Raw genomic sequence first — 19,739 nt, forward strand, 5'->3', positions numbered from 1 at the left:
ATTTATGGTTTACAAAACATTATGGTATATTTATGGTTTACAAAACATTATGGTATATTTATGGTATACAAAACTTTATGGTACATTTTCCCTAATGTCCATTAAACAAGCTCGTCCCATTGAGATCAAAATACCTATTTTTCAAGAAAGACCTGGCCCTTGGCCAACAACAGCTTAGTCTGGCCAATAAACGAGCCATGCTATTTAATCACGTTTTATCTTTTGTAAGGGGTTAACAATAGGAGGAGCACTCTATCAAGTTTCAAGTCTTAATGTCACATGCACAAGTACAGTGAAATCCGCATCATATGGTGGAGCAGTATTATACACAGTATAATATGCAGTATTAAATAATGTAGAGGTTAATCCAGGCCCTGCAGTGCCTATCCCCACTCGCATACCCCAGGCGCTCTCATTTGTTGACTTCTGTAACCAAAAAAAGCCTTGGTAATGTTAACATTAGAAGCCTCCTCCCTAAGTGTGTTTTATTCACTGCTCTAGCACACTCTGCCAACCTGGATGTCCTAGCCATGTCTGAATCCTGGCTTAGGAAGGCCACCAAAAACCCTGATATTTCCATCCCTAACTATAACATTTTCCGACAAGATAGAACTGCCAAAGGGGGTAGAGTTGCAATTTACTGCAGAGATAGCCTGCAGAGTTCTGTCTTACTATCCAGGTCTGTGCCCAAACAATGAGCTTCTACTTTAAAAAATCCTCCTTTCCAGAAACAAGTCTCTCACCGTTGCCGCTTGCTATAGACCACCCTATGCCCCCAGCTGTGCCCTGGACAACATATGTGAATTGATTGCCGCACATCTATCTTCAGAGCTCGTGCTGTTAGGTGACCTAAACTGGGACATGCTTAACACCCCGGCCATCCTACAATCTAAGCTTGATGCCCTCAATCTCACACAAATTATCAATGAACCTACCAGGTACAACCCCAAATCCGTAAACACAGGCACCCTCATAGATATCATCCTAACCAACCTGCCCTCCAAATACACCTCTGCTGTCTTCATCCAGGATCTCAGCGATCACTGCCTCATAGCTTGCGTCCGTAATGGGTATGCGGTCAAACAACCACCTCTCGTCACTGTCAAATGCTCCCTAAAACACTTCAGCGAGCAGGCCTTTCAATCGACCTGGCCCGGGGATCCTGGAAGGATATTGACCTCATTCCGTCAGTAGAAGATGCCTGGTTATTCTTTAAAAGTGCTTTCCTCACAATCTTAAATAAGCATGCCCCATTCAAAAAAAAATTAACCAGGAACAGATATAGCCCGTGGTTCACTCCAGACCTGACTGCCCTTGACCAGCACAAAAACATCCTGTGGCATACTGCATTAGCATCAAATAGCCCCCATGATATGCAACTTTTCAGGGAAGTTAGGAACCAATATACACAGGCAGAAAGCAAAGGCTAGCCTTTTCAAACAGAAATTTGCATCCTGCAGCATAAACTCCAAAACGTTCTGGGACACTGTAAAGTCCATGGAGAATAAGAACACCTCCTCCCAGCTGCCCACTGCTCTGAGGCTAGGAAACACTGTTACCACCGATAAATCCACAATTATTGAGAATTTCAATAAACATTTTTCTACGGCTGGCCATGCTTTCCACCTGGCCACCCCTACCTTGGTCAACAGCCCTGCACCCCCAACAGAAACTTGCCCAAGCCTCCCCATTTCTCCTTCACCCAAATCCAGATAGCTAATTTTCTGAAAGAGCTGCAAAATCTGGACCCCTACAAGTCAGCAGGGCTAGACAATCTGGACCCTCTCTTTATAAAATTATCTGCCGAAATTGTTGCAACTCCTATTACTAGCCTGTTCAACCTCTCTTTCGTATCATCTGAGATCCCCAAAGATTGGAATGCTGCCACGGTCATCCCCCTCTTCAAAGGGGAAGACACTCTAGACCCAAACTGCTACAGACCTATATCTATCCTACCCTGCCTTTCTAAGGTCTTCAAAAGACAAGTTAACAAAAAGATCACTGACCATTTCGAATCAAACCGTACCTTCTCCGCTATGCAATCTGGTTTCCGAGCTGGTCATTGGTGCACCTCAGCCACGCTCAAGGTCCTAAACAAAATCATAACCGCCATCGATAAGACACAATACTGTGCAGCTGTATTCATTGACCTGGCCAAGGTTTTCGACTCTGTCAATCATCACATTGGTATCGGCAGACTCAACAGCATTGGTTTCTTAAATGACTGCCTCGCCTGGTTCACCAACTACTTCTCAGACAGAGTTCAGCGTGTCAAATCGGATGGCCTGTTGTCCAGACCTCTGGTAGTCTCTATGGGGGTGCCACAGGGTTACATTCTCGGGCCAACTTTTCTCTGTATACATCAATGATGTCGCTCTTGCTGCTGGTGATTCTCTGATCCACCTCTAAGCAGACGACACCATTCTGTATATATCTGGCCCTTCTTTGGACACTGTGTTTTAACTAACCTCCAGACAAGCTACAATGCCATACAACTCTCCTTCCGTGGCCTCCAAGTGCGCTTAAATGCAAGTAAAACTAAATGCATGCCCTTCAACCGATCGCTGCCCACACCTGCCTGCCCGTCCAGCATCACTACTCTGGACGGTTCTGACTTAGAATATGTGGACAACTACAAATACCTAGGTGTCTGGTTAGACTGTAAACTCTCCTTCCAGACTCATATTAAGCATCTCCAATCCAAAATTAAATCTAGAATCGGTTTCCTATTTCACAGGAAAGCATCCTTCACTCATGCTGCCAAACATACCCTCGTAAAACTGACCATCCTGCCGATCCTTGACTTCAGCGATGTCATTTACAAAATAGCCTCCAACACTCTACTCAGCAAACTGGATGCAGTCTATCACAGTGCCATCCGTTTTGTCACCAAAGCCCCGTATACTACCCATCACTGCTCTCGTTGGCTGGCCCTCGCCTCATATTCATCTCCAAACCCACTGGCTCCAAGTCATCTACAAGTCTATGCTAGTTAAAGCTCACTGGTCAGCATAGCAGCGACCACTCATAGCATGCGCTCCAGCAGGTATATCTCACTGGTCACCCGCAAAGCAAATTCCTCCTTTGGCCGCCTTCCTTCCAGTTCTCTGCTGCCAATGACTGGAGCGAATTGCAAAAATCACTGAAGCTGGAGACTCATATCTCCCTCACTAGCTTTAAACACCAGCTGTCAGAGCATCTCACAGATCACTGCGCCTGTGCATAGCCCATCTGTAAATAGCCCATCCAACTACCTCATCCCCATACTGTTATTTATTTTTGCTCCTTTGCTCTCAGTATCTCTACTTGGACATTCATCTTCTGCACATCTATCACTCCAGTGTTTAATTGCTAAATTGTAATTGTTTCGCCACTATGGCCTATTTATTGCCTTACCTTCCTTATCGTACCTCCTTTGCACACACCGTATATAGATGTTTTTTCTATTGTGTTATTGACTGTGTATTTGTTTCTTCCGTGTGTATCTCTGTGTTGTTGTTTGTGTCGCACTGCGTTGCTTTATCTTGGCCAGGTCGTAGTTGTAAATGAGAACTTATTCTCAACTACCCTACCTGGTTAAATAAAGGTGAAATAAAATACAGAAAAACTACTATAAAAAAACAGAATATAGAAGTCTCTCATGGTAATAAACAGATAGATAGATGTTATTAGACCAAGAAAACAGAATACGGAAGTCTCTCATGATAATAACCAGTTCGGTAGATGATTTCTTCTCCCCTCCATCCTTTTCCCCCTCCGTCCTTCACCCCTTCGTCCTTCTCCCATCTGTCCTTCCCTCCTCCGTCCTTCCCCCCTCCGTCCTTCCCCCCTCCGTCCTTCTCCCCTCCGTCCTTCCCCCCTCCGTCCTTCCCCCCTACGTCCTTCTCCACTCTGTTCTCCCCTCCGTCCTTCTCCCCCCCGTCCTTCCCCCCTCCGTCCTTTTCCCCTCCGTCCTTCTCCCCTCCGTCCTTTTCCCCTCCGTCCTTCTCCCCTCCGTCCTTCTCCCCTCCGTCCTTCTCCCCTCCGTCCTTCTCCCCTCCGTCATTCCCCCCTCCGTTCTTCTCCCCTCCGTCCTTCTCCCCTCCGTCCTTCTCCCCTCCATCCTTTTCCACCTCCGTCCTTCTCCCCTCCGTCCTTTTCCCCTCCGTCCTTCTCCCCTCCGTCCTTCTCCCCTCCGTCCTTCTCCCTTCCGTCCTTTTCCCCCTCCGTCCTTTTCCCCCTCCGTCATTCTCCCCTCCGTCATTCTCCCCTCCGTCCTTCTCCCCTCCGTCCTTCACCCCTCTGTTCTTCACCCCTCCGTTCTTCACCCCTCCGTCATTCTCCCCTCCGTCCTTCCCCCCTCCGTCCTTTTCCCCTCTGTCCTTCTCCCCTCCGTCCTTCTCCCCTCCGTCCCTTTCCCCTCTGTCATTCTCCCCTCCGTCCTTTTCCCATCCATCCTTTTCCCCTCCGTCCTTCTCCCCTCCGTCCCTTTCCCCTCCGTCATTCTCCCCTCCGTCCTTCCCCCCTCCGTCCTTTTCCCCCTCCATCCTTCCCCACTCTCTCCTTTTCCCCCCATCCTTATCCCCTCCCTCCTTTTCCCCTCTCTCCTTTCCCCCCCCATCCTTTTCCCCCATCCCCTGCTCCTACTCAGCTGCATTCTATTAAATCATACCCATGACGATAACGGTGATTCATAGTGATGTAAATCATACCCATGACGATAACGGTGATTCATAGTGATGTAAATCATACCCATGACGATAACGGTGATTCATGGTGATGATGATTTATATTTGGATGTATTGTAATTGCTGCTCACCTTCTGATTAATATTCAATGATGTAAACATTGTGTGGTTCATAAAATTGCCTTATCAAACAGTGTCTCTAATACATGGTAGATTCCCGTAGAACACAATAAGTTGCACATTACATGGAGATTGGAGAATTAAATTTTACATTTGAACATGTATATTTAAGCAATAAGCCCCAAGGGGATGTGGTATATGGCCAATATACCACAGCTAAGGACTGTTATTACGCACAAGGCAGAGTGCAGAGTGTCTGGATACAGCCCTTGATTTAACCCTTATTTTACCAGGTCAGCTGACTGAGAACACTTTCTCATTTACAGCAACTACCTGGGGAATAGTTAGAAGAGAGAGGAAGGTGGATGAATGAGCCAATTGGAAGCTGGGGATGATTAGGTGGCCATGATGGTATGAGGACCAGATTGGGGATTTATCCAGGACACCAGGGTTAACACCCCTACTCTTACGATAAGTGCCGTGGGATATTTATTGACGACAGAGAGTCAGGACACCCGTTTAATGTCGAATCTGAAAGATGGCACCCTACACATGGCAATTTCCCTATGTCACTGCCCTGGGGTATTGTAATTTTTACTTATTTTTTTTAGACCAGAGGAAAAAGTGCCTTTTACTGGCCTTCCAACACCACTCCAGGATCTGGTCTCCCATCCAGGGACCAACCAAGACCAACCCTGCTTAGCTTCAGAAGCAAGCCAGCGGGGTGATGCAGGGTAGTATGCTGCTGGCTCACAGCCCTTAGCCGTGGTATATTGGCAATACACCACAAACACCCGAGGTGCCTTATTGCTCTTACAAACTGGTTACCAACGTAATTAAAGCAGTAAAAAAATAAAATGTTTTGTCATCCCCGTTATACACGGTCTGTTAAACCACGGCTTTCAGCCAATCAGAATTCAGAGCTCCTGATATACCATGGCTTACAGCCAATCAGCATTCAGAGCTCGAACCACCCAGATTATAATGATATATAATCCCTGCATTGATGTCATGTGGTGGTGGAGTCCAAGCGCTGCAACGAACCAAACATTAACAGAGGACTATGTGACCAGTCATTTGACGAGAAAGCCACCCTACACCAAATGTAATTCATACCAATGTAATATTAGCTGCTGTATAGCAGAGTAGGACTAGTTCATGATATAGAAACGCAGCAAATTTATTTTCAAGTAGCAAAATGCAGGTTTGAACCATCAGACACATCTCTACCACACAAATCACAAAGACCTGGAGACTGGTTGTCATGTATGCTTTGCCAAGAACATGGAAAGCTAATCTCCTCCCCCAAAATGTTCACAGATAAAACATGAGACTTTAGTACACGGTTCTAAAGGAGAGAATGAAGAGACAGATTCTCTCTCTCTCTCTCTCTCTCTCTCTCTCTCTCTCTCTCTCTCTCTCTCTCTCTCTCTCTCTCTCTCTCTCTCTCTCTCTCTCTCTCTCTCTCTCTCTCTCTCTCTCTCTCTCTCTCTCTCTCTCTCTCTCTCTCTCTCTCTCTCTGTGTTGACAGACTCAGAGATGAGTGCATTGGTGGCGCAAGGGGGGCCCCTAGATGGATTAGATATGGTTTTATCAATGGGCAGCAGGCTGCCATGGCAGGGGCAATCTCTTATCTCGCTGTCTCAATTTGTAAAGGGCAAGAACAAGGGAAAAAGGGAAAGGGAAAAGAGATGGAGAAAAGAGGGGTGTAGTTATAGGAGTAAAACAGGCAAAACATGGGAAAAGAAAAGAGAGAGGTGGAGAATCAAAACCTAGCTTCTAAGCCTTTGTATTCCAAAAAGGTGCTTGGTATGAGCAAGGTCTTGAATGCCAACGATGGGCTGAGTAACTTTCTGGGAACAGGCTGGGGATGTGGCCTTCTTATGACAATGAATTTCTCAACTCCTCTTTAAAACTGCATCTTTATTAGACCACCCGCTCTTGAAATAAAGTTCATATGACATTTATGTTTCTGTTATTTATGAGCTAGGAGGCCATTCATTTTATGGCCCCTTTTGCTTTCCTTCCCCAGGCTTACTTTATCAGACTGTCAGCAATCTTATGTTGTCGTCTCCGCCAACACAACGCGCTGAGGTTTTTCATATCTCCTCCTCCTCCTCCCATCCTGACAAACAGATTGTAGGCACAAATGAATGTCATTAGCACGTCTGTTATTAGCTCCACCCTCCAAGCCACCTAACAGCTGGCATTTACAAATGTGACATCCAAAACAATTAACACAAAGTTAAATATTACCTGTCCCTTTTGGTTAGGTCACAACACTTTGTAGTTAACTTCAAATGCAGACAGATGTGCATAACGATGTGTATTAGATCTATCACCATTGAAATGGACGAGGTAACCATTGATTTGTGTGTTTCTCATAGCTGTGAAGTTGGTGGGTTACCATTGCCAAGGTAGTTCATAGTGTGCCAATTATCAATAACAAATGTACTGCCTGCCAAAAACGATTTTGGAAAGGAAAATGGCTGCCTAGTTAGCCTTATGTCAATCTGTTTTTGTTCTGGTTCTATTCTACTCTCCAGTATCTGAACAGGCAGACTGTAGACTGATTATATTCTACTGTCCGGTATCTGAACAGGCAGACTGTAGACTGATTCTATACTACTGTCCAGTATCTGAACAGACAGACTGTAGACTGATTCTATACTACTCTCCAGTATCTGAACAGGCAGACTGTAGACTGGTTCTATTCTACTCTCCAGCATCTGAACAGGCAGACTGTAGACTGATTCTATACTACTGTCCAGCATCTGAACAGGCAGACTGTAGACTGATTCTAGACTACTCTCCAGTATCTGAACAGGCAGACTGTAGACTGGTTCTACTCTACTCTCCAGCATCTGAACAGGCAGACTGTAGACTGATTCTATACTACTGTCCAGTATCTGAACAGGCAGACTGTAGACTGATTCTATACTACTCTCCAGTATCTGAACAGGCAGACTGTAGACTGGTTCTATTCTACTCTCCAGCATCTGAACAGGCAGACTGTAGACTGATTCTATACTACTCTCCAGTATCTGAACAGGCAGACTGCAACGTCATTTGTGCCTAAAACATGGTCTTCATAATCATTTGACTCCGTTTTTTGTTTTTCTCCAAATAATTTTAAATAATTAGATGTGTACATTGATAGAGGAGTTGTTCATTTGTGTATCGTCACTGTTAACAGCCATTCCAGACATCCTATATTTGATGTGATAATAGTTATTGGTATTTCCCTCAGGGAGATGGCCCATTATTAAAATCAATAAAGTTTTCGAGCTTGCATGAAAATCACCAAAACAAAACCAATCAAATCTGGTGTGTGTTTTAGGGATAGTTATTATGCTATTAGGTGGGATCCCTGGGTAATAACGTACTAAAAGGCTTTGGGGAATGGTTCTCATGTCATGACGTAAGCTCTCAGACAAAGTTAAGATGCTGAAAAGTCTGCGTTGTCGATAAATCTCTCAAACCAAATCCTTCAACAATTTTCAAACAATACGCAGTTTATACTCTAGACAATTTATAATGTCACAAATTCTAGGCCTATATTATTATCGAGTTACAAGGATTTAAAAGCACTAGCTTTCATACCAGCTAAAAGCATTCGTAGATGTGTATTAGTCAATGAGAGAAAGATAAAATACAAAAAACGCTATATCTTAATCTGTGGCATATGGCTTTCAAATGACCAGCTTATACCTTGTCTTTCTAAGATCTAAAGCTGCTATTAAAATAAGCCAATCCTTTTTATACACTGTAAGTATAAATGAGATTACAGATGTGGGCGTACATAGATGCTGTTGTTTTACAGTAAGAGTTTTTGATGTATACTTTCCCCTTAAGTGCTTTCTGGGTAATTATGAGCATTATAATTTTTGGGGGAGTTATTATTTATTCCAAACTTGGATAAAAATGTGTTGACCTTTCCAGTCTTCATTGTAATGTTAGGACGGAGGTCTTCCGTCTGGTTTTATATCTTCCTGAGTGCTTTAATCTGATTAAAGGCTTTCATAGCTAACACAGCCTCCCACAGTTAACTTTTTTCTTTTTTTAACTAGGCAAGTCAGTTAAGAACAAATTCTTATTTTCAATTACGGTCTAGGAACAGTGGGTTAACTGCCTTGTTCAGGGGCAGAACGACAGATTTGTACCTTGTCAGCCTCGGGGGTTTTAACTTGCAACCTTTTGGTTACTAGTCCAACGCTCTAACCACTAGGCTACCCTGCCTCCCACAATTAACTTTTTACCATTCTGAATTTGATGAGTATTTTATAAAAGCTTACTGCAATGCTGTTTCAACTATAGGTTCCTGTTGAATTTCCACATCCTCCTTCTACGTGTGGTGCTCTCTGTCTGTTTTTAGCTCAGAGAACTGAGATATGCCAGTAGTTGGGAAAGATTCAGACAACGTTTTTAGGAAACATTTCAGCCAGTCATATCTTAGGGGAAGAGGAAGCTACTCTAATGTACACTGAAATTATTAATATAATATGAATCCAATCTGGGTTTCAGTTTCAGAGCACTCATTATGTAACGCAATTAGAAGTAATGAATGTGGTTGTTAATTACATTCATTTGTTGCAAATCTCCATTCCCAGTTGAATTTTTCCAAAGAAACATTGTGACACTGACCAACGACTTATCATTTGCAATGTGATCGTATCCATTCAGCCCAATGGAGTTAAGCATAATTAGCAGTTCAATGCCATTAGCATCCCGGGGAAACCTGAACAGACATACTCATGTTCAGATGTTTCATCCAGCATAATATTCAGCTCCATTACGCAGTTAGCTAGCCACAGCTTAATAATGACATGTATCTATTTAGTATTTTTCCGTTAGCTAACCACAGTTTAGTAATTATATGCATCTACAGGATATAGTATATTTCAGTTAGCTGATCACAGTTTAGTAATTATATGGATTTATTTAATATATTTATACCTATGTTGTTGTACTTTATTGTTGATTGTGAGGCTATGTACAGTTGAAGTTGACACACGCTAAGTTTGGAAATATTAAAACTTGTTTTTTTCAACCACTCCACAAATGTCTTGTTAACAAATTGTAGTTTCGGCAAGTCGGTTAGGCCATCTACTTTGTGCATGACACAAGTCATTTTTCCAACAGTTGTTCACTGTGCCACAATTCCAAAAAGTGGGTCAGAAGTTTACATACACAAAGTTGACTGTGCCTTTAAAAAGGTTGAAAAATTGCACACAAAATGATGTCATGGCTTTAGAAGCTTCTGATAGGCCGAATTACATTATTTCATTCAATTGGAGGTGTACCTGTGAATGTATTTCAAGGCCTTCAAACTCAGTGCCTCTTTGCTTGACATGGTGGGAAAATCAAAAGAAATCAGCCAAGACCTCAGGAAAAAAATTGTGGACATCCACAAGTCTGGTTCATCCTTGGGAGCAATTTCCAAATGCCTGAAGTTACCACGTTCATCATCTCTAGGAGACCACGTCTCCTAGAGATGAACGTACATTGGTGCGAAAAGTGCAAATCAATTCCAGAACAACAGCAAAGGGCCCTGTGAAGATGTTGGAGGAAACAGGTACAAAAGTATCTAAAGTATCAAAACTATCTATATCCACAGTAAAATGAGTCCTATATCGACAACGGCAGAACTGAAAAAGCGTGTGCGAGCAAGGAGGTCTACAAACCTGACTCAGTTACACCAGCTCTGTCAGGAGGAATGGGCCAAAATTCATCCAACTTATTGTGGGAAGCTTGTGGAAGGCTACCCAAAACGTTTGACCCAAGTTAATCAGTTTAAGGGCTATGCTTACAAATACTAATTGAGTGTATGTAAACTTCTGACCCACTGGGAATGTGATGAAAGACGTGATAGCTGAAATAAAGAATTCTCTCTACTTTTATTCTGACTTTTCACATTCTTTAAAATAAAGTGGTGATCGTAACTGAACTAAGACAGGGAATTTTTTATTAGGATTAAATGTCAGGAATTGTGAAGAACTGAGTTTAAATGTATTTGGCTAAGGTGTATGTAAACTTCAGACTTCAACCTTATTTCCAGTTCTCAGAAACAACACTACGTTAGAAAGTTGTATACTATATATGGCACCTTATTTACCTGTAGCTACCTCATATTTATTTCATGTGTTATCCATCTCTTTCATTGATCTCGATACTTCATATGTATTTCCTGTGTTATCCATCTCTTTCATTGATCTCGATACTTCATATTAATTTCCAGTGTTATCCATCTTTCATTGTTAGGTTTTGATTATTTATTATCTGTATTTCAGCACTGTGAAGGTGCCTCTCTAACCTGCTCTGTTAGAATGCTTACACCAGATTGCTTTTGCTATCTTCTTATGGTTAATAAATACTTAACATAATAAAAAGCCCAAAAAGCAACAGTCAGCATTAACCTACATACTGTACATTACGGCGATCCTTAAAAGATGATTTCAGACGGTTTTGTTATCTTTTTCTGACCGGTTTTTAAGGTCTCAGCATCAGTCTTGGGGGGGATTTAAATGGACTTCGTCTATATCCATCCTATCCAGTGGGATTTTACAGAAGTGTCTGAGTCTCTCAGAGGTGATGTGGACGGAAACCTGTGTTTCATCTGGTTCAAATGCCACATGAGCGGTTTGATTGAGAGACAAGCTATTGATCTGGTGGAGTCAACTCAAATCACTGGAATGTCCTTCTCTAGACGAGCCTGCTAAATGTCATGTTAGAAAGCTATTTTTGAGACCATTAGGAGTTACTTTGTTGTGCTGCCAAGCACTGACTGAAGTTGATACTGCCCATAGCCCATGATAACAACATGCTAGGTCCTAATGCTCTGACTGAAGTTGATACTGCCCATAGCCCATGATAACAACATGCTAGGTCCTACAGCTCTGACTGAAGTTGATACTGCCCATAGCCTATGATAACAACATGCTAGGTCCTACAGCTCTGACTGAAGTTGATACTGTCCATAGCCCATGATAACAACATGCTAGGTCCTACAGCTCTGACTGAAGTTGATACTGTCCATACGTAGCCCATTAAAGCCTATAACAAATGGCTTTAAATAATGTGAATTCTAACTGTAACAATTGGCTTTAAATAGTGTAAAGTCTATCTGTAAGGATTGGCTTTAAATAGCGTAAAGTCTATCTATAACAAATGGCTTTAAATAGTGTAAAGTCTATCTGTAAGGATTGGCTTTAAATAGCGTAAAGTCTATCTATAACAAATGGCTTTAAATAATGTAAAGTCTATCTGTAACAAATGGCTTTAAATAGTGTAAAGTCTATCTGTAAGGATTGGCTTTAAATAGCGTAAAGTCTATCTATAACAAATGGCTTTAAATAGTGTAAAGTCTATCTGTAACAAATGGCTTTAAATAGTGTAAAGTCTATCTATAACAAATGGCTTTAAATAGTGTAAAGTCTATCTGTAACAAATGGCTTTAAATAGTGTAAAGTCTATCTGTAACAAATGGCTTTAAATAGTGTAAAGTCTATCTATAACAAATGGCTTTAAATAGTGTAAAGTCTATCTGTAACAAATGGCTTTAAATAGTGTAAAGTCTATCTATAACAAATGGCTTTAAATAGTGTAAAGTCTATCTATAACAAATGGCTTTAAATAGTGTAAAGTCTATCTATAACAAATGGCTTTAAATAATGTAAAGTCTATCTATAACAAATGGCTTTAAATAATGTAAAGTCTATCTATAACAAATGGCTTTAAATAATGTAAAGTCTATCTATAACAAATGGCTTTAATAAATAGTGTAAAGTCTATCTATAACAAATGGCTTTAAATAGTGTAAAGTCTATCAATAACAAATGGCTTTAAATAATGTAAAGTCTATCTATAACAAATGGCTTTAAATAGTGTAAAGTCTATCTATAACAAATGGCTTTAAATAGTGTAAAGTCTATCTATAACAAATGGCTTTAAATAATGTCAAGTCTATCTATAACAAATGGCTTTAAATAATGTAAAGTCTATCTGTAACAAATGGCTTTAAATAATGTAAAGTCTATCTATAACAAATGGCTTTAAATAATGTAAAGTCTATCTGTAACAAATGGCTTTAAATAGTGTAAAGTCTATATGTAACAAATGGCTTTAAATAATGTAAAGTCTATCTGTAACAAATGGCTTTAAATAATGTAAAGTCTATCTGTAACAAATGGCTTTAAATAGTGTAAAGTCTATCTACAACAAATGGCTTTAAATAGTGTAAAGTCTATCTGTAACAAATGGCTTTAAATAGTGTAAAGTCTATCTATAACAAATGGCTTTAAATAGTGTAAAGTCTATCTATAACAAATGGCTTTAAATAGTGTAAAGTCTATCTATAACAAATGGCTTTAAATAATGTAAAGTCTATCTATAACAAATGGCTTTAAATAATGTAAAGTCTATCTATAACAAATGGCTTTAAATAATGTAAAGTCTATCTATAACAAATGGCTTTAATAAATAGTGTAAAGTCTATCTATAACAAATGGCTTTAAATAGTGTAAAGTCTATCTATAACAAATGGCTTTAAATAATCTAAAGTCTATCTATAACAAATGGCTTTAAATAGTGTAAAGTCTATCTATAACAAATGGCTTTAAATAGTGTAAAGTCTATCTATAACAAATGGCTTTAAATAATGTAAAGTCTATCTATAACAAATGGCTTTAAATAATGTAAAGTCTATCTATAACAAATGGCTTTAAATAGTGTAAAGTCTATCTATAACAAATGGCTTTAAATAATGTAAAGTCTATCTGTAACAAATGGCTTTAAATAATGTAAAGTCTATCTATATCAAATGGCTTTAAATAGTGTAAAGTCTATCTATAACAATTGGCTTTAAATAATGTAAAGTCTATCTATAACAAATGGCTTTAAATAATGTAAAGTCTATCTGTAACAAATGGCTTTAAATAGTGTAAAGTCTATCTATAACAAATGGCTTTAAATAATGTAAAGTCTATCTATAACAAATGGCTTTAAATAGTGTAAAGTCTATCTATAACAAATGGCTTTAAATAATGTAAAGTCTATCTGTAACAAATGGCTTTAAATAATGTAAAGTCTATCTATAACAAATGGCTTTAAATAATGTAAAGTCTATCTATAACAAATGGCTTTAAATAATGTAAAGTCTATCTGTAACAAATGTCTTTAAATAATGTAAAGTCTATCTATAACAAATGGCTTTAAATAATGTAAAGTCTATCTATAACAAATGGCTTTAAATAATGTAAAGTCTATCTGTAACAAATGGCTTTAAATAATGTAAAGTCTATCTATAACAAATGGCTTTAAATAATGGAAAGTCTATCTGTAACAAATGGCTTTAAATAGTGTAAAGTCTATCTGTAACAAATGGCTTTAAATAATGTAAAGTCTATCTGTAACAAATGGCTTTAAATAATGTAAAGTCTATCTATAACAAATGGCTTTAAATAATGTAAAGTCTATCTGTAACAAATGGCTTTAAATCTTATCAACAGTGCATTCGTAAAGTTTTCAGACCTCTTGACTTTTTCCACATTCTGTTACTTTACAGCCTTATTCTAAAATGGATTACATTGCAAAATCAGTTTTTTGAATTTTTTGAACATTTATTTGAATAAAAAAACTGAAATATCACATTTACATAAGTATTCATACCTTTTACTCAGCCTTGAGTCTTCTTGGGTATGACGCTACAAGCTTGTCACACCTGTATTTGGGGAGTTCCTCCTATACTGTACCTCTCTGCAGATCCACTCAAGCTCTGTCAGGTTGAATGGGGAGTGTCAATTCACAGCTGTTTTCAGGTCTCTCCAGAAATGTTTGATCAGAATCAAGCCCGGGCTCTGTCTGGGCCTCTCAAGAACATTCAGAGACTTGTCCCGAAGCCACTCCTACATTGACATGGCTGTGTTCTTAGGGTCGTTGTCCTGTTGGAAGGTGAACCTTCGCTCCAGTCGTAGGTCCTGAGTGCTCTGGAGCAGAATTTCATCAAGTCCTTTGCTCCGTTAATCTTTCCCTAGATCTTGTCTAGTCTTCAAGTCCCTGCCGCTGAAAAACATCCCCACAGCATGATGCTGCCACCACCATGCTTCACCGTACGGGTGGTGACAGGTTTCCTCAGACGTGACGCTTGGCCAAAGAGGCCAAAGAGTTCCATTTATGTTTCTTCAGACAAGAGAATCTTGTTTCTCATGGTCTGAGAGTCCTTTAGTTGCCATTTTGGCAAACTCCAAGCGGGCTGTCATGTGCCTTTTACTGAGGAGTTGATTCCGTCTGGCCACACTACCATAAAAGCCTGACTGGTGGAGTGCTGCAGAGATGATTGTCCTTCTGGAAGGTCCTCCCATCTCCACATAGGAACTCTGGAGCTCTGTCAGGGTGACCATCGGGTTCTCGCTCACCTACCTGACCAAGGCCCTTCTCCCATGATTGCAAAGTTTCCAAAAAATTTCAAAAAACCTGTTTTCAATTGGTCATTTAGGGGAATTGTGTGCAGATGGAAAAAAGTAATCAATTATACAACGAGGCTAACGTAACAAAATGTGGATAAAGGCGAAGGTTTAACAAAAAACTTTCAGAATACACTGTATCTGTTATGGTCTCCAATGTTTCCACCTGCAAATGAAGGAGTATCATTCAGGTTGTATAATGTATAGACTGGCTAGCCCCTACACCAAATACACTATAGACTGGCTAGCCCCTACACCCAATACACTATAGACTGGCTAGCCCCTACACCCAATACACTATAGACTGGCTAGCCCCTACACCCAATAAACAATAGACTGGCTAGCCCCTACACCCAACACACTATAGACTGGCTAGCCCCTACACCCAATACACTATAGACTGGCTAGCCCCTACACCCAATACACTATAGACTGGCTAGCCCCTACACCCAATACACTATAGACTGGCTAGCCCCTACACCCAATACACTATAGACTGGCTAGCCCCTACACCCAACACACTATAGACTGGCTAGCCCCTACACCCAATAAAATATAGACTGGCTAACCCCTACACCCAATACACTATAGACTGGCTAGCCCCTACACCCAATACACTATAGACTGGCTATCCCCTACATCCAATACACTATAGACTGGCTATCCCCTACACCCAATACACTATAGGCTGGCTATCCCCTACACCCAATACACTCTAGACTGGCTAGCCCTTACACCCAATACTCTATAGACTGGCTAGCCCCTACACCCAATAAACTATAGACTGGCTAGCCCCTACACCCAATACACTATAGACTGGCTAGCCCCTACACCCAATACACTATAGACTGGCTAGCCCCTACACCCAATACACTATAGACTGGATAGCCCCTACACCCAATACACTATAGACTGGCTAGCCCCTACACACAATAAACTATAGACTGGCTAGCCCCTACACCCAATACACTATAGACTGGCTAGCCCCTACACCCAATACACTATAGACTGGCTAGCCCCTACACCCAATACTCTATAGACTGGCTAGCCCCTACACCCAATAAACTGTATAGACTGGCTAGCACCTAGACCCAATACACTATAAATCGGCTAGCCCCTACATCCAATACACTATAGACTGGCTAGCCCCTACACCCAATACACTATAGACTGGCTAGCCCCTACATCCAATACACTGTATAGACTGGCTAGCCCCTACACCCAATCCACTATTGACTGGCTATCCCCTACACCCAATACACTATAGACTGGCTAGCCCCTACACCCAATTAACTGTATAGACTGGCTAGCCCCTACACCCAATACACTATAGACTGGCTAGCCCCTACACCCAATACACTGTATAGACTGGCTAGCCCCTACACCCAATACACTATAGACTGGCTATCCCCTACACCCAATACACTATAGACTGGCTAGCCCATACACCCAATACACTATAGACTGGCTAGCCCCTATACCCAATACACTATAGACTGGCTAGCCCCTAAACCCAATACACTATAGACTGGCTAGCCCCTAAACCCAATAAACTATATACTGGCTAGTCCCCTACACCCAATAAACTATATACTGGCTAGCCCCTGAACCCAATACACTATAGACTGGCTAGCCCATACACCCAATACACTATAGACTGGCTAGCCACTATACCCAATACACTATAGACTGGCTAGCCCCTACATCCTATACAATGGCTCACATCAACCACATTATCCCAGGAACCCTAGACCCACTCCAATTTGCATACCGCCCAAACAGATCCACAGATGATACAATCTCAATCACACTCCACACTGCCCTTTCCCACCTGGACAAAGGGGACACCTACGTGAGAATGCTAGTCATTGACTATAGCTCAGCTATCTGCCTTGTGTCCCGCAACCCACCACCCACCAACCACTCTTTTACGCTACTGATACTCTCTGTTTATCAGATATGCATAGTCACTATTAACCACATCTACATGTCCATACTACCTCAATCAGCCCGACTAACTGGTGCCTGTATATAGCCTCGCTACTGTATATAGCCTCTCTACTGTATATAGCCTCGCTACTGTATATAGCTTCGCTACTGTATATAGCCTCACTACTGTATATAGCCTCTCTACTTTATATAGCCTCTCTACTGTATATAGCCTCTTTACTATATATAGCCTCTCTACTGTAGATAGCCTCTCTACTGCATATAGCCTCTCTACTGTATATAGCCTCTCTACTGTATATAGCCTCTCTACTGTATATAGCCTCTCTACTGCATATAGCCTCTCTACTGTATATAGCCTCTCTACTGTATATAACCTCTCTACTGTTATAGCCTCTCTACTGTTATAGCCTCTACTGTATATAGCCTCTCTACTGTATATAACCTCGCTACTGTTATAGCCTCTCTACTGTAGATAGCCTCTCTACTGTATATAGCCTCTCTACTGTATATAACCTCGCTACTGTTATAGCCTCTCTACTGTTATAGCCTCTCTACTGTAGATAGCCTCTCTACTGTATATAACCTCGCTACTGTTATAGCCTCTCTACTGTTATAGCCTGTACTGTATATAGCCTCTCTACTGTATATAGCTTCTCTACTGTATATAGCCTCTCTACTGTTATTGCCTCTCTACTGTAGATAGCCCTGCTACTGTTATTTTTCACTGTCTTTTTACTTATTGTTAATACCTAATACCAATTTATTACTTAAAAATTGCCTGTCATTTCACTGTAAGTATTCGGCGCACGTGACAAATAAACTTTGAAATAAACTTATTTTGTCCAGTCTGAGACATCATTAGATATGTCCAGGAGGTCCAGTCTAAGACATCATTAGATATGTCCAGGAGGTCCAGTCTAAGACATCATTAGATATGTCCAGGAGGTCCAGTCTAAGACATCATTAGATATGTCCAGGATGTACAGTCATTAGATATGTCCAGGAATTAAATATGTCCAGGATGTCCAGTCTAAGACATAATTAGATATGTCCAGGATGTCTGGTCTTAAGACATTATTCAGCACCACATAACAGTTCTTATGATCGACATTAACTATACCTTAACTGAAGCACAAATCTTTAAGAATGTTTTTTTGTTTATCTTTATTTAACTAGGCAAGTCAGTTAAGAAGAAATTCCTATTTTCAACGACAGCCTAGGAACAGTGGCAGCCTTGTTCAGGGGCAGAACGACAGCTCGGGGATTTGAACTTGCAACCTTCTGGTTACTAGTCGCTCTAACCAGTTGGCTACCCTGTCGCCCCAATGTAATCCTGTCCATATATCCTAGTCGGTTGAAAATGCAGGGCAAGGTAGATTCCATTTTAGGAATCGCAGGGTCAGTGAAATGGAACACAATGGAACATTGGCATTGGCTTTTTGTGCTGGGCTGTTTGAATTTAACCCCCGGCAGAGATCAGAATATATTGTCCGGAGATACGATCAAACTTGGCAGCTATTGATCCACTTCCAAACCAGACATGAGACTTACCAAACATGTTAGCACATTGAGAATTGGGTATTTTAATTGTACAGGTATTTGAAAGCCTGCTCAAGTCATCACGGTTGTGGTTGAGAATTTTAACTCGCAGCTCAACATAGAGAACAGAGAATATATCCTGCCAAGTAGCTGACCTCCTTTTTCCTCTCTCTATGAACTTTGATTTCCTATCCTGGGAAGGGGAAAACTTTGTCTGAGTTTTATATAATTACATCCTGTAGGAAACACTATCAACAAATGGTGGATTTTAAAGGCAGTGGTGAATACGTTGTTATCACTGAAAGGTATCAGTTTCTCAATTAAAAGTTGTTTAATACAATATTTTAAAAGTTTAATTAAAAAAAGCTAATCTGTTTTTTTTTTTTGGGGGGGGGCACATTTAATAAAATAATGAATTAATAAAACTAATGGACTCATATAAAGGCTCTTGTGTTGAATGTGTAGATGATATTGAATGTTAAGATGTTATGGCCTATCATTTACTGTACACTACACTGCTCTGTTGCCTTTGTTGTTATCATGGGCTATGGACAGTATCAACTTCAGTCAGAGCATTAGGACCTAGCATGTTGTTATCATGGGCTATGGACAGTATCAACTTCAGTCAGTGCATTAGGACCTAGCATGTTGTTATCATGGGCTATGGACAGTATCAACTTCAGTCAGAGCATTAGGACCTAGCATGTTGTTATCATGGGCTATGGTCAATATCAACTTCAGTCAGTGCATTAGGATCTAGCATGTTGTTATCATGGGCTATGGTCAATATCAACTTCAGTCAGTGCATTAGGATCTAGCATGTTGTTATCATGGGCTATGGGCAGTATCAACTTCAGTCAGAGCATTAGGATCTAGCATGTTGTTATCATGGGCTATGGACAGTATCAACTTCAGTCAGAGCATTAGGACCTAGCATGTTGTTATCATGGGCTATGGGCAGTATCAACTTCAGTCAGAGCATTAGGACCTAGCATGTTGTTATC

At 40.7% G+C, this 19,739-nt stretch overlaps 1 protein-coding gene across 1 annotated transcript in view; it reads left to right on the plus strand.

Annotated features, from left to right (window-relative positions):
* LOC110489225 (protocadherin-11 X-linked) overlaps positions 1-19,739 on the plus strand; it is a 280,236-nt gene that overhangs the window by 182,243 nt on the left and 78,254 nt on the right. The gene's annotated exons all lie outside the window — the stretch shown is intronic.

Source organism: Oncorhynchus mykiss, chromosome 14 (genome assembly GCF_013265735.2).
Source record: "Oncorhynchus mykiss isolate Arlee chromosome 14, USDA_OmykA_1.1, whole genome shotgun sequence".
NCBI classification, from domain to species: Eukaryota; Metazoa; Chordata; class Actinopteri; order Salmoniformes; family Salmonidae; genus Oncorhynchus; species Oncorhynchus mykiss.